The sequence below is a fragment of the Pipistrellus kuhlii genome, unplaced genomic scaffold, assembly GCF_014108245.1.
Source record: "Pipistrellus kuhlii isolate mPipKuh1 unplaced genomic scaffold, mPipKuh1.p scaffold_m20_p_1, whole genome shotgun sequence".
NCBI lineage: Eukaryota > Metazoa > Chordata > Mammalia > Chiroptera > Vespertilionidae > Pipistrellus > Pipistrellus kuhlii.
The window spans coordinates 100,384,192-100,399,599 of NW_023425404.1; the positions used below are offsets into that span (position 1 = coordinate 100,384,192).

General features: G+C 38.5%; 1 long non-coding RNA gene and 1 pseudogene across 1 annotated transcript; one reads left to right on the forward strand and one right to left on the reverse strand.

The window, feature by feature from the left end:
• Positions 1–205: 205 nt before the first annotated feature.
• LOC118706700 lies at positions 206–14,819 on the forward strand. The gene is made up of 3 exons (XR_004984105.2): positions 206–364; positions 5,613–5,618; positions 14,808–14,819. It is a non-coding gene; the product is annotated as an uncharacterized LOC118706700 (long non-coding RNA).
• Positions 8,684–9,518, reverse strand: LOC118706655 (annotated as a pseudogene).
• Positions 14,820–15,408: the final 589 nt, after the last annotated feature.

Below are 15,408 nucleotides of genomic sequence, written 5' to 3' on the forward strand. Positions count from 1 at the left end.
GCCTCTTGCATGCCCCTGATTGAGGGTGAAGGCCATGACCTGGGCAAGTGCCCTGACCAGGAATCAAATTTGTGATCTCTTGATTCAGAGGTCAATAATCAACCACTGAGCAACACTGGCCAGGGGGTGGTAGAACTTTAATGTTGAGAGCTATTGATATGTGAGAGTAGGAATCGAGGGATGGAGGGATGTTATTATTTGGAAAGGGAGTTCCTCACCATAAAAATGTCAGTTAGCTGTTCTTTTTAGGTTCTCTTTTTTGTCTCTTTGCTTCACTAGAACTTGATGCAGGCTCATTGGGCCTCTGCCTCACTAAAAATCTATCCAATGATGTTTGTTTTTGCCTGCGTTTTAACACTTGCCTGTGTTTTAACACTTGCCTGAACTGTCATTGAATAAGTTTATCACATGGTTTGCTACTTCTTTGTCAGATGATATTTCTCAATTAGACTTTGCATGTCTCCCCATTTTCTTAGCATTTCCTTCTATTCAATACTCTTGATGGCCTTTGAATGTTTAACAATGTGCCAATCCTAATTTTGCTGTGCTATATGGTAGGCAGCACAGACACATTATACTTGGCAAAATTTAGGCTCTACTGTTGTTCTCACAACTTTACTTTTCACTTTGCTGCTATCACTAACCTTCTCAGGACCCATAGCAACTTACTGTACATATTGAATAATAATAATAAGTAGCAACAAAAGCAAAAAAATAGTCATGAAAATATTCACAGAACACTTTTCTGAGATGTTAAGAATGTGAAGTTTAGTAATAAACTGACTCATACTTGTGCATTGTCTCCCTTGTCATCTGAGATGCATGACTGATCATCTATAATAATAAAAGCATAATATGCTAATTAGACTGAATGACCACTGGTGCCAGGCCAGCTAAGATGGGTGTGATGTGATTGGTTGGGGGCGAGGCCATAACTCCATGATTGCCCTGCGAGGGAAGCCCAGGTCTCAGGTGCCAGAGGAAGCTAGTGCTGGCAGCCAGGGGAAAGGCCTTCTCTTGCATGAATTTCATGCATTGGGCCTCTAGAAGGAGGTATAAGCATTAAAGGGTTGTTGGGTCAAAAGCTTTGTTTGACAACTGAGACATTTTTTCAGTGAACTGAATTGCTTGAGATGGGAGAACCAAGGTTTGACTGTACTTGTGAAATTCACAGTCCAGACGCATTCACTAAAAGACTAAGACATAATAATAAACAACTATAGAATGCTCCCTCAGTCTCCAGCACCTTAACACCACATTACTAACGGCTTATTTAAAGCAGGTCATTTTACCTCCTACATCTTGTTCAGCTATTAAGAAAAAAAAAAGACACACTAAGGACAAAAACACATTTTGAACAGACATAGTAAAAATTTGTGTGTGTGTGTGTGTGTGTGTGTGTGTGTGTGTGTGTGTTAAGAATGCTAAAGGTTTATTCTCTTAGCAAATTCCAAGTGTATAATACTGCATTATTAACTATAGGAATCATACTATACATTAGATATTTAGAACTTTATCTTAATACTGAAAATTAATTCCCTTTGATCACCCCCCCATTACCTCACCCCCTGGCCTCTAACAACCACTATTTTCCTCTCTGCTTTTGTGAGTTTGTTTGTGTATGTATTTATTTTAGATTCTACATATAAGTAATACTAAATGCTATACAGTCTTTATCTCTCTCTTTCTGGCTTGTTTCACTTAGAATAATGCTCTCATGCTGAAACCGGTTTGGCTCAGTGGATAGAGCGTCAGCCTGTGGACTAAAAGGTCCCAGGTTCTATTCTGGTCAAGGGCATGTACCTTGGATGCGGGCACATCCCCAGTAGGAGATGTGCAGGAGGCAGCTGGTCAATGTTTCTCTCTCATCGATGTTTCTAACTCTCTATTCCTCTCTCTTCTTCTCTGTAAAAAATCAATAAAGTATATTAAAAAAAAAAGAAAAAAAAAGAAGAATGCTCTCAGGTACAGGATTCCAGAGCAGGAGGAATAAGGAAACTGAAACAGTAAAGTTAAAACAAGAACAAACAGTGTAGGCAATTTGCAGCCAACTTGTAACTAACAAGCCTTTATCTTCCCCAGCCAAGGATGCAGAGCAAATGGTTAAAAACCTCCCTAGTGAGAGAATGAAGAGACAGGAAGGGCAGTTTAACTCCCTAAGTAGCAGAGCCAGCAGTCCCAAAGCTTGGCAGGATAAAGTTGGCAGGTGTTTCTCATGAATTCTAAAACGACAACAACAGAGTAAAAAGGGAGTTTGAGAATTAATCTGTACCAATTTATTCAGCAGAGGAATTTTGAAACCTATAGAAAGGAGTTTTTATAATACCTCATACCCCCGCCCAAACTGCTCTTCAGACTGGCTGAAAACCCATTTGCACTTCATAAGGCAGACATACAGGGTTGCTGGTTTTGTTTTTGTTTTTCAATAAAGGGGCATGTTTTAATCAATTGGCCTTTCACAATGCAGTCAAAGTCTCTCATACACATTCATTTATATGAGAAGACAAGGATTGAGGTTGGGAACAGCCCTCTCCCACTGACTCAGGTTGTCCCATAACACCTCTCTGGTGTCAGGGAAAGGTGCCTAAAACACATCCACCTTACAACAAATGTCAGGATTCCCTATCTCCCATTTTTTAAGGCCGAATAACAATTCCTAGTAAAAAGCACATAAAGTACACTGTATACAAATATATACCATGTTTTCTTTCTTTATTTTGCATCCCCCTTACAATGTACAAGGGTTTCCTAGCCAGGACCGGTTTGGCTCAGTGGATAGAGCGTTGGCCTGCGGACTGAAAGGTCCCGGGTTCGATTCCGGGCAAGGGCATGTACCTTGGTTGCGGGCACATACCCAGTGGGGGGTGTGCAAGAGGCAGCTGATCGATGATTCTCTCTCATCCATGTTTCTAACTTTCTATCCCTCTCTCTTCATCTCTGTGAAAAATCAATAAAATATATTAAAAAGAAAACAACAACAACAAAAAACAATGTACAACGGTTTCCTTTTCTTAACATCCATGCCAACACCTGTTATCTCTTACATTTTTATAATAGCATCCTAACAGTTGTGAGGTGATATCTCAGTTTGGCAGTTGTGGGGGCTCTGACCAGAGTACACGAGATGGTAAAGGCCTATTTGCCATGTGTATGCACAAAGGAATGACACAGGGTTCTTACCGCACACACTGCACAGGTACACCTTTATATAATGTAGCACTAATGTCACTCTTTGACAAGGAGCCTCTTTTGTTTTAGTTAGTATAAAAAATACTACCGAACAACTGGTGGCTGGCTGCTCTGTCTGCAATAAAGCATGTCCCATCTACCTGCTTCTGCTCATACCTTTTTCCAATTCCTAACGTCCAAAGAAGTCCTGTCCCTACCAGGAAGTCCTGAACTCAACAGCTTTGATTTTTATTTCTCTGATAATTATTGATAGTGAGCATCTTTGTCATATACCTGATAGTGATTTGTATGTCTTCTTTGGAATAAATTTCTATTTGGGTCCTTTACCTCATTTTAAGTGATTTTTTTTCTTTGTTTAGGGATTTTTTTTTCCTATTGAATTCTTTGAGTTTCTTATGAATTTTAGACAATTAAACCTGTATCAGATATATAGTTTGTAAGTCTTGTCTCCCATTCTGTAGGTTGCCTCTTCCTTTTGTTGATTGTTTCATTTGCTGTGCAGAAATGTTTTTATTTAATGTAGTCCCACTTGTTTATTTTTAAATTTTCAGTTTTTCTATGTTATTGCTTATAGGTTCATACTATTGTGTTCAGAAAAGTTATTTTATATAATTTCAACATTCTTACATTTTTAAGACTTGTTTTGTGAGCTCATATATGATCTATCTTGGAGAATGTTTCATGTGGGCTTAAGAAGAATATGTATTGTGGTGCTATTGACTGTTCTTCATAAGTCCCTTTGGTCCATTCAGTCTACAGTGTTATTCAGATCTGCTATTTCCTTATCAATTCTGTTTAGATGATCTATCTAGTGTGAAAGTGGGGTAATGAAATCCTCTACTATTAACATATTGCTGTCATTTCTCCCTTCAACTCTGTTAACAGTTACTTTAAATATTTAGTTGCTTCAATGTTGTTGCCTATATATTAAGAACTGTTATATTCCCTTGATAAATTGGCACCTTTATCACTATATAATGATCCTCTTTGTTTATGTGACCAATATTTACTGTATTCTTTTGGTCATCATTCGTATGGAATTATTTTTTTCGTCCCTTCACTTTTAAACTATGTGTTTCCTTAAAGTTAATGTGAGTCTCTTGTAAGCATATTGTAGCTATATATTGTTTATTTATTATTTATTTATTTATCTATTTATTTATTTTTGTTAATCTCACCTGAGGACATTTTTCCCCCATTGATTTTTAGAGAGAGTAAAAGGGGAGGGAGGGAGGAGGGAGAAGAGACACAGAGAGAGGATACTTCTTTGGTTGTTTCTCCCTAGTAAAAGCACATAAGGAAACAAAAGTATTTAACATATGGAAGAAAAACAAAGCAGATCTAGAATATGCAGAGAGTTTTCATTAAAAAAAATAACAGGAAAAATAGAAGAGAAATCTATTAAATATATAATAAAAGCATTTACCTAAATAAAAGCATAAATATGTATAGTGGCCATAAATACCATATTCCAAGAAAAGATCATTTAGAATTGTCCACACAGAGATACATCTTGATTGGGCATAGTACTATTGTTGGCTCTCTGTCTTTTTTGCCCCCCCCTCTTTTTTTTTTTTTTTTTTTTTTTAGTTTTTCTTAGTACAAATCAATTCTATAGCATGGGAAGCTACTATTAATCAAAATATAAATATACAAATCTCTCTCTATATATAAAATAGAGAAATATGCTAATTAACCAGGATGCTGTAACAGGTTGACTGGACATGAGGAGGTGGCACACACAGCATCAGTGGTGGGGTGGAAAGGGCTTCCCTGCACCTGTGCTGGGGGACGGCCTCATCAGCAGCGGCTGCAGCTGCTTCAGGGGCCAGAGAGGAAGGCAGGGCAGACCAGCAGTGGCTGTGGCTGCTGCAGGGTCTGGGGAACAAAGCAGGGCTGAACCGTTGAGGGTCAGCAGTGCTGTGTGATTTCAAATCACATGCTGGGCTCCTGGTATGTAATATAGTTCAAAACAAAGTACAGTACTCAAATGTGAAGAAAAAGGGAACATTCATTCACATATGTAGCATCTTGAGATCTGTTGGATTTGATTGTACTGAGAAAGATTTCTAAAGATGGAAGAAATTTGACTTAGGTTATTAAGACTACCATTGACATATTTGAATACTAGACTTTTTACTCTGCATGTGACCATTCCAGGAGTGGTGAACCTTTTTTTTTTTCTGCCAAGAGCCATTTTGAATTTTATAACATCATTTACAGGCCATTCAAAATTTTCAACTTAAAAATTAGCCTGCTATATTTGGCCAAACGTTTAATTAACTCACCTCTAATATCTTGGCAGGGCCAGACCAAATGATTTTGCAAGCCTCATAAAGTCCGCAGGCCACATGTTCCCCACCCCTGATTAAACCAACAAAGTAATGAACTGTATATATCTAAAAATATTTCTGTGCATTGAGGAAGTTGTAAAATATTTACTTTCCAGATTCAGCCCACTTTAGCCTTAATACAAAATTCTAACTAAAACTATTGACTGGTACAAAAAGTGTTCTAAATGTGGTTATTGTGATTTGTGAATTTAAAAATAGATTTAATAGTATTTTTTTTTCCTATATCATTTTAATTTATTTGAACTTCTCATCTCCTCTTCCCAAATTTGTAATTTATTTTGGGATCCTTTAAGTGCTTGTCTCTTAAATTCAAGATTTGTCAAATATGACTTCAAAATAGATCACTTTTATTTGAAAAATTATTGAAAATAATAGGAATAAAAAGCATTTTAAGATTTAGTGAGATCAGTTTGTGATGGGAAATGTCTAAAATGTCTACACATTTACTTTACAAGTGGATAAGCAGGATTTTCTCATTATACTTGAATTTGGAATAGTCTACTAACCATTCCTGACCTTACACATGTCAATTATTACAAAGAAAGTCAAATAAAGAGTCTAATTTAAAGCCCAGAGGAAAGAGAATAGTGAGAACATAATGTGAAACTCTTTTTATAGCAGACCAGCATTAGATTATTACTGCTTAATACCTGAAGATTCCTTCCAATGTATAAAAGAGAATCAAATAAGTGTTTTATATTAAAAATTAAAACAATTGTTGTATAACATTATAAATTTAATGAACAAGAAACAGACAACCTCACACACTCAATTTCCATTCTATACTTCATCCTTTTTTGTTGATCAAGGTGAAATCTTATTTTTAAGGTAGAGTTCTATATCTTCATATTTCTTAAGTCACATTTAATAAACTAGTATATTATCTTTGGATGTTTCTCTCTTTACTCCTGTACATGAAACTCTAAGATTAAATATTGGCATGCTATCTAAACAAACCTTTCATATGCTCTTAAAATCAGACAAATGTAAGAGTTTTAACATTTTCTATGCTTATAATATAATGAATGAAACTAGTAGGTTTGATAAAAATCTGGTTTTCCCCTTGCTGTACTGTACTTCTATATATCATTTGGATTGGGTTTTAGAAGATGATGTTTTCTGGCTTTAGTCTTTCAACAGTCAAGTTGAGGTAGAAGAGTATTGAGAAATGCTGGAGGACACTGGCTGTGACTTCAGGGCACTGTCTTCCTCTGTGCAGTCTATGGCTCTGAGGCTTGTGGGGCTATTGTGGCAGCAGCTATTGAAGCTGATGCACAGATTGCTGGATTCTTTGACCTGTGAGTAGAAGTGCCAGAATGAGCAGCAACAATGTGAAGGCTATCACACATTAGCCAGAGTATCTCTCTCTTTTTCTTCTCCTGTCTCTTCCTGACACACTCCTATCCTAGAGCCCCACAGGATCCCTGCTGCCACTGCTGTCCTAGTTGTTGGGCACTTGGGACCTTGGCACTAGTCAGGGACAAACTTTGAATTTTAAATGTGAAATAAAATTTCCCAAGCTTTCAGAAAACACTAAACTAACTAATGAAGAGGAAACAATCAAGTTGGCTCATATCTCTCAATAGCAATAATCAATTCTAATTTATAGTAATGTGATGGCTGTTAAGTTCTAAGTGATTCGAAGAATGAATCAAATTTAAATAAAAAATAAACTGTCATTCAATGTAGATGCAGAAGAAAGGACTACACAATACAAGAGCTCAGGAAACATAGCATCTATAGACTCTCTGGAAAAGATTTTCTTGAATACTGCCGACAAAGATATGACTTAAATACTGCTCACAAATAGATTCAGTGAAATAAAGAAAATATAGAACCATGTCATGGAATAGCTGCTGTCAATGATTGAATGTATGTATCTATTTAAAAGTGGAAGAGTAATATAATTGCAAGAAATACATACACAAGGGAATAAAAATGTTATAAACTATGAAATACAATATAATATTATCTTCCTATATAATAATAAAAACATTGAGATAAAATGGGAGCTGGAAGATGGGAGGAGGTACTGTGTAAAGTAATTAAATTATATAATTTATGTTATGCAATAATTTAAGAAGAAACTCAAAGATGTCTATATGCTTAAATGGCAAACTATATTCATATACACAGAAGAAAAGACAGATTATGTAGACACAGATACAAAAGAAATACCAGAAAGAGTTTATACAGGCATCTTCTCAATTGCAAAAATATGTGCATATATTTTGGAAATAAATATTCAACATAAGCCATGGTTTAATCAATGGGATGAACTTGGTTTGAAATTATTGGAAAACATATCAACACTTCCCTCCCCTCAAACTTTTTGTTGGATTTTTTTCTGGTAACACCGATAACTTTTTTGCCAACATTTTGTCAAGATTCTATAGCTTTCCAGCCACTTTTGGGAATTAAAATATTTCATGCAATTGAAATCAGTCTTTAATCTCACTTCTAATTCAATGTTTTTCTACTTTCCCTAGGCAGGGGATAAAATAGTGGAAAGAAGAAAAGAGTTGATTCCGTATATTTACCCTTTTTGCTTTGCCTCCTCTTCCCTGGCTTCTGCAACTCAACTTTAAGGATAAAAGTGGGAGGGATAAAATTCTACAAGAAAAGGCTCTTTATTCTATGCTGCTAATAATTTTATCTTGCATTTGAATGAGAGGCATCTAAACGCAAGCATTTCAAAGATGGAACAATAATATGGTCTTTGGAGGACTCCAATGCTTCATCTCCATGTTGCACCATTCCTTGAGTGTTGACTTCTTGATGCTTGCTTAGGTAGTGAACCAGCCCAATCTACTTTTCCTAGCATTTGGTATTTCAAGATGACATTAATATGAAAACACCTTATACCACTATTGTTTGTATTTTGTACTCCCCCCCCTAAAATATAAGTTTTTATTTGGTCACAGAATCTGGAGTTTGAACCTAGATAGAGATGACATCTGGGAAAGATAGCAGGGTCAGCTGCAGAGGTCTAGTCATTGCCTGGCCTCCTGCCACCCCTATGGTACCAGAAAGGTACAGAGTGGTGGCCAAAGACTGAACTCCATGGAGACATCTTTTGACCTCTGATCTGCTCTGGAGAAGAGCCCCATTGCTGTCTATGGAAGGACAGGAGGCCACACTTATTCTCTGAGTCACCCCACCCACCCGGCCTTTGGTCTCTGTCAGACCAGGCAGCTGGCACAGGCCAAGTCTAGGTGGGGGTCAGAGAGAGCTGTGAGATTTCTCATCTCCTCCATATCCCAAAGCATTTTTCCTCACCACTTGCCACTCTCTGGCTTTCTGGACTCCAGTTGATAGCATACACCTCATCTGTGTGGCCTGGCAAGTCTGTGTCCAGCTTTTGGACTCCATATCCCAAGCCTTCAATGTGCTGTCACTGCTGCCAATGACCAGGAGCTGGCTGTCAGCTGACCATGCTATCTGATGCATTGAAGCCACCTGACCACACAGGGAAGCCAGTGCTTACCTGTCCTGCTATCCCACAGCTCGTTGGACATGTTAAAGGAGGTGTTAGAGACCACGCAGGAGTCAGGGGAGAAAGGCATCTGATTGATGAGGACCTGGTGTCCAGTCATTCATCCAAGGGGCTTCTTGTTCTCTGCAGAAGGCTAAGGAATAAGATGAAGTTTTCTAAGCCAGACACCACCCTCTTAGGACACTGGCCCCACACAATTGGCTCAGAGCCCTCTCCTTTTACTCCTATAAGGACCCTTTCATGCATTAACCGAGGTCTGAGCTGGCTCAAAGGCCCTTGTGCACAGGGTTTAGTCAGTGCTGAAGGCCATGGTATTCACCCAGTGACCATGACCTTGAAGAGTCCAATATAACACTATCTTGGGCCCTCCAGACTTTGAGGTTACAATCCTGTGAGGCAGAGTAGAGAAGCCCATCTCCTCCCATCAAAGACAGGTGTCTGGGTGTGCCTGGTGAAGGTGCGCTCACAGCAGCCTAAGGTTGTGTCCCAGATGCTCTCACTGCCAGCCTTGGAGCTCTGGCCACATAGTGTCTCAGAATATGTACTGAGGGGCTGCCAGCTTCGGCCCCTGACCCACTTGTTATTGCCAGCAAGTGTCCTGAGGATGAAGGCCACAGAAATGACTGCCTCACTGTAACCCTCCAAGGAGCTGGTACAGCCGGTCACAGCATGGATCTTGAAGATACCCTGTGACTGATAAATGATGTTGAGAACCTTCTCGGTCTCTACTGCATGTGCCTCCAGCATCCTCCTCAGTGAGGAGATAATCCCAGCCTCTCAGACATAGAAATCCAGTGCTAGGAGATCCTTCTGGGCCAGCAGCACTTTGCACATGAGCTGTCCCTTTCCTACATCCAACAGGGAGCCCAGTAGCTGTCTGCCCTCAACCTAGTGCTGCACTAGCAGCCTCTGCATGTCATGCGCAGCTGCCTTGACCATCACTGTCTCTGCCATCCTGCTTCCCCACATGGAGGAGAAAGCTGCTCTGTATTTTATGTACTGTTATCAAAGATTGCTCCTTTCTGCCTTCAGATTTTAACAGCTGTGAGTCCAGCACCTTATCTATCGAAATCTCAAAGCCAAGAAACTTTTGGTGTTCTCCTCCACAAATAGTGTGGGGCTACCCTACTAATTTTTGTGATTCAGTGAGAATTTAACCTGAGATTCCAAAGCCTGTTGTAAGGGCAAATACAAATTAAAAATAAGAGGTCTTTCAACCTGTTGAAAATAAAGGACAAGCTTCCCTCTTCCTATGTTTAGAATTTACTATAGAAAAAAATGTAATTGTGAGTTCTTTCTCTGTATCTATAAAATGTATGTAAAAGTTTAAAATATAGGATGTGGCAAAAGTAGGTCTATAGTTGTAAGTGCACAAAAGAGTTTATTCTTGAATAATCAATTATTAATCATTCCCTGTATACAAATAAGGCTCAGGCCAGCTTTATGTCCTTGGAATGACTTTCTCAGGTTTCTGTGGGAAGGTAGAAGCCTAAGATCCTCAGACAGAAAAACTACCTCCTATCACAGAAGATTGTCTATACAATCTCTAAGCAGATTGCCTGTGTGGTCCACCACATTCTGGTTTAATGTTTATTCAATATGGAATCATTTTCTTTTACTTCTACCTCTCTGGAGAGGTTTGCTGAATATGGAGAAGAGAAGATTTTGTTTTCAATTATATTTCCTCGGCACTGTCCTATAAGCACCCTTCTTTTACAGCCCTACCTCTTGCCTTGGGGTACAAAGGCATCTTCCCTCCCACAAAGGAAACACTAAACATTTATTTTTCTTGATATTATTGGAAATGAAATTTGGTCTTAATTTTTTTTGAATTGTTTGTTGTTACTGTATAAAAATACATCTGATTTTTGAGTGTTGATTTTGAATCTTGTAAACTTGCTAAGTTTATAATTTCTAACATGTACTTTTCATAGTTTCCTTAGGGTATTTATTTATTTTCAATACACATTCATATACAAATCAAAGGATATTAAAGTACGTACAGTGAAAAGACTCATTCTCTTTTCCTTCAGGCATTCACTTTCCTTCCCCAGGTTACCAATTTCTTATGCATTCTCCCAAAGATATAATCTTACCTATATGAGCAATTAATATATCCTTCTACTATCCAAACTATTATGTACCCTTTTTTGTATACTTTAATCATATAATAGCAATATATAAAATGCCTCCTCATTTTATAAAAACCATAAAGCTGCATTTTTATCAGTTACTACTTTGTGGCAGCACTGTAGTATGTCTGTTATATTTTACTAGAGGCCCGGTGCACGAAATTCATGCACAGAGGGGGCCCAGCGTGCACCCTCTGTAATCCCAAACCCCTCTGGGAATGTCCTACTGAGTGTTTAGGCCTGATCTTACAGGGACTGGGCCTAAACCCACAGTCAGACATTCCTCTCACAATTAGGGATCACTGGCTCCTAAATGCTCACCTACCTGCCTGTGTGATCACCCCTAATTGCTCCCCTAATGGTCTGATCACCCCCAACTGGCCCCCCAGCTGGCCTGGTCACCCCTAACTTCACTCCTGCCTGCCTGGTCGCCCCTCAGTGCCCCCTCTGCTGGTCTGGTCACCCTCACTGCCCTCCTGCCAGCCTGGTTACCTTTAACTGCCTCCCCTGTTGGCCTGGTCACCCCATGCAGCTGGCTGTTCAGTCGTTTGGTCATCCCTCACTAACCCCCCTGCTGGCCTGGTTGCCCCCAACTGCCCCCCTGCCCCTGTCTGCCTAATTTCCCCTCACAGTTCCCTGCCAGCCTGGTCACCCCACACAGCCTCTGCTTAGTCATTTGGTAGTCCCTCTCTACCCTCCCTGCAAGCCTGGTTGCCCCATGCAGCCTATTTGGTCATCCAGTCACTTGTTTTAGTTGCGACGGTCACTTAAGCTTTATATGTGTGGATTTATTTCTACTGTTCATTCATGCATTTCAGAAAGTTTTCACTGAATAGCAGTTTAATGTATTTTTAATTTTACCCATTTCCTTCCATGATAAATGTAAGGTCAGTAGCATTTGAAAAACGATTCTATATTTCACTTGTCTTTTTCTTACTGACCTATACTAGTAAATTTTATCTAAATTTGGTCTCAGGGGACCTGAACAAAATATTTGCTAATGACAATGAATCTTATCTACTTTCAGTTTCTTGGGTTGAGAAATGTCAACCAGCTTTGAATCCAGATCTGAACTCTATATGTTAAGATACTTTCTGATTCTACTTTCATGTATCTCCTCTTTGTTCTTTTCCTTTAGAATATTAATTTCAGAAATTAATGTGGCCTTTCTTTTGTTAGGTGAATAGAAGCAGCTACAATATTCAATTTTGAGTAGAATTTTTTCTGACTTTTGAAATTGTGGATAAGTTACATGCTCAAAAATCCCTGTTGGCTTGAATGGAGAATGGATTTAGTGCACAACCAAACTCTAAATGGTTAGTAAGGCATGGGATTAACCATGTAAAGCTCAGAGATTTTAATTTTTCTATAGCATAATACTCAGAATTTAGGTGTCTTAAAAATTTAAAGCAGCAAATATTTTTATTTTCTTCTATCATATAAAAGGCTTATAATGTGGCAGATTCCATTTACCGTATAAAAATTCAAAAGCTAGCCAAAACCGGTTTGGCTCAGCAGAAGAGAGTTGGTCTGCGAACTGAAAGGTCCCAGGTTCGATTCCGGTCAAGGGCATGTACGTTGGTTGCAGGCACATCCCAGGTAAGGGGTGTGCAAGAGGCAGCTGGTTGATGTTTCTCTCTCATCTACGTTTCTAGTTCTCTATCTCTCTCCCTTCCTCTCTGTAAAAAATCAATAAAATATATTTTTAAAAAATTCAAAGGCTATAATTGTATAATTAATTAATGGATAAGCACCAGTGATCTGCATCCTGAAGCTATTTGAGCCCACTAAACCCTACCCCTTAGTGAGGCCTGAATAGATGTCATTAACTTACCAAATCTCTTGTGGTTGGCACTTTTGAGATAGCATTTGCACATCAAACTTGATTAAGTAAACCCCTAGTCACATTCAAACATTTTTTGTGTCTTGGCCTCTGTTGAAATCTACAGGTCTCCTGTGCTTTCTGAGGCCAATAGCCATTTATTTAGGGTGAAGAAATTGTTGATGACATAGAAATAGACTGGGGGTAATACATCAATAAACTGCAGTGTCCTGCAAGATGGAACATTAAAAAAAAAAACAAAAAAAAACTAAGGTTTCAGCCTGGCTAGTGTGGCTCAGTGATTGAGTGTCAACCTATAAACCAAGAGTTATGTTTGATTCTTTTTTTAAAAATATATTTTATTGATTTCCTACAGAGAGGAAGGGAGAGAGATAGTTAGAAACATCGATGAGAGAGAGTCATCCATCAACTGCCTCTTGCACACCCCCTACTGGGGATGTGCCCGCAACCAAGGTACATGCTCTTGACCAGAATCAAACCTGGGATCTTTCAGTCCCCAAGCCAATGCTCTGTCCACTGAGCCAAACAGATCTTGGCTATGTTTGATTCTTGGTCATGGCAAATGCCCAGGTTGCAAGCTCAATCCCCAGGGTGGGGCATGTGGGAAGCAGCCAATAAATTTTTCTCTCTCATCATTGATGTCTCTATATTTCTCTCATTCTCCCTTCCCCCGGAAATCAATCAAAAAAAAAAATATATATATATATATATATATATATATATATATATATATATATATATATATATATATCTTAAAACAAAACAAAGTAAAGAACAAAACAAAACAAAAAAAGAAAACTTCATACCTCCTGACCAGGTCATGTAAAAGCCAAAGTGTGACAACTATCCATCTATGTAGTTGTGAAAAGTAGCCTCATGGCTCAAATAGCCATCTACAGACAGCAGATTCAAAATGCCCTGCCCATATAGAAAAGCTCCAGGCAACCCACATGTATCCTAATTTCAACAAAAATCTTTCTGTAATGTTCATTTGGCTAGCCAATATTCTACTCCCTATATATTTCTCCTAGGTTTCAGTTTTGCACCATATGTTGGAGTAAAAAGAGGCTCAATTATACTTCTGCTCTAGCAGGTTTGGCTCAGTGGATAGAGCATTGGCCTGCAGACCAAAGGGTCCCAGATTTGATTCCAGTCAAGGGCATGTACCTTGATTGCAGGCTCCTCTCAGGCCTGGGCCCTGATTGGGCCATGTTCAAGAAGCAAGCAATCAATGTGTTCCTCTCACATCTGTGTTTCACATCGATATTTTTATCTGTCTTTCCCTCTCTCTTCCACTCTTTCAAATCAATGGGAAAATATCCTTGGGTGAGATTAAAGGGGAAAAAAAATAGACTACATTTCTGCACTCAACTGCTAAATTAATTGAAAAATAATGACAAAAGCAATGTGTATTTAAAAACCAAACAGATATCGGTGAATGGTTTTCCTAGTACTGAATCCCAGGTTTGTGAATTGTGTTTCTAGCATGGTTAAGCTGGTAAAGACTTCTTCTTTTAAGGACAGAGCCTACATCTGAGGAGAAGAATGGAATTATGTTCCATGTGGGGAATTCACTACTGAGAGTGAGGAATACATGTCCTCCCTTTTCTTCTAAACTCACTAACTACATAAACCTTCTCATTTCTCTGCTGTGCAGTGGGTGAATGGATGGATCGAAGTCAATAGTGTTACAACAATATAGCTTCCTCTACTTCAAAAGAATAATAAGACTGGGCTAGGAACCTTATTCATATCCCTTTCAATCCCTGCATTCCTTTCCCAGAATTCCACAGACACACTGCATTTGAAACTCCTTCAACCTACATCTTGCAGCTGAGTTTAACATACTTCCCTTGATTTATCCCCCTAAAGCTTCAGTAGATCCAGTCTTATATTCATTTTAAATAAAGATAGTATTGAAAGATAAGAAAGGAAGTTTTCACTGAAAAGATCTTTGGTCCCTTCCTGGCTTCAACCCAAGACTTATCTTCCTCATCTAATAACTGCCTTTAGTGACAATCCAAGAATATGTAAATTGACCTGACTCATTGTTGTGTCACTCTTCTTCAACCAAATAACTTGTGGAAATGCACATTATTGTTGCTAATGCGTTCAATCTGCAGCATTTTGTAGCTGTATTCTAAACAATTTATGGTTTGTTAATATGAGTAGATTATTTTATTTTTTGTAACTCATATTATTAAATAACTAGGGCCCAGTGCATAATTTATGTACCTTGAAAGGAACTGTGACCAGAACTGAACTCGGGACTCTTTTGTCTCCAGGCCAACTTTCCATCAACTGAGCCAAACTGGCTAGGGTAGGAGTGTATATTTTAAATGTGTTTACCTCTTACTACAGTTTATTCTGATTCTATCAATAGCTATAGGATGA